Genomic DNA, 1,221 nt, shown 5'->3' with positions numbered 1-1,221 from the left:
CCCACGGCGATTCTGCTATCTTATATCCCCCCTACCTGGGACTTAGTCCACCCAACACCCGCCCCCTCAACCTAGGGGACCCAGACCCTTCAAGACCCATCCAACTTGAAACTTAAACCACGCACCCTGCTAGGCAAAATACCACCAACCTACAGAAAACCTAGACCTCCCCAATCCATGTTCACTCTGAAACCCAGAACACTCTAAGTGCCACCTACCCTCGTACCCTAAATCCATAGCACCCTAAAGCACACTCACCAGCAACCCAGTCACTCCAAGCCCTGCCCCTTTGGGAGCCCCGCCTTCTGAGCGTGCCTCTCCCCCCACCCCCCGCCCCAGTATCTCATTGTCTCCAGAATCCCTTCCTCACCCACTCTCCTGGAAACTAACAGCCCACCCACCCCCATCCTGGGCCTTGCTTACAGTGTCCTTGGCTTCACTGCTGACACCCCAAAAGAGCACGAGGATGTGGCACGTGGCATTGACCTCAGGGAGTGAGGCCGCCAGGTCTGTCTGGCCTTTGGCAGTGGGTGGGGGGAGCCGCATGGTGGTGGGAATATTGGGCATCCAGGCACTAAATTCAAACTGACCCCCAAACTCAGTTATCACAAAGATGCCAGTCTTCTGCTAGGGCCGCTCCTGCTGTGACCCCGCTTTTCCCCCAGGACCGGCCCTGGTTCACCTGGCCACGGTTGACGGCAGCATGTTAGGCAGAGCAGGTGAAGATGATCATGGTGAGATACTGGATGAGGCCAGCACAGCTTTCCAGGGTGGAGGGGACCCCTGGATCGAAGTGGGGTGCAGAGAACAGAGCTGAGATCCAAAGGGCTGCTGCCTTGGAGAAGTGGGGTCTGGAGGTGGGCAGCAGGGATGGTCACTTTACCTGAGCTCCTGCGGCTGAGGAAACCCTCCTGGAAGATCTCCCTGACCCAAGCCTGGAACTCCGAGTCCCTGCTCACGGCTCTGTCATCCAGGTAGGAGATGCCAACGATATCGGTCACAAAGCTGGGGATCTAGGAATACACAGTGACTAACAGTTTGGAGCTAGTGCTGCCCAGGGTCGTGGGTTGTAAGATCAGCTGCCCCAAAAAGAGGAAACTGACACGGAGGAAGGAAACTAGGCAACCACACAGAGTATGAAATGCAGAGCTGAGCTTCATACCTGAGGCTGCAATCTTCACCTGGGGGTACAAACTGAGGGCCTGGGGGCCATGGTTGATC

The sequence above is a fragment of the Galeopterus variegatus genome, unplaced genomic scaffold (genome assembly GCF_000696425.1).
Source record: "Galeopterus variegatus unplaced genomic scaffold, G_variegatus-3.0.2 Scaffold14889, whole genome shotgun sequence".
Taxonomy (NCBI): Eukaryota; Metazoa; Chordata; class Mammalia; order Dermoptera; family Cynocephalidae; genus Galeopterus; species Galeopterus variegatus.
This window is presented reverse-complemented; position numbering follows the sequence as displayed.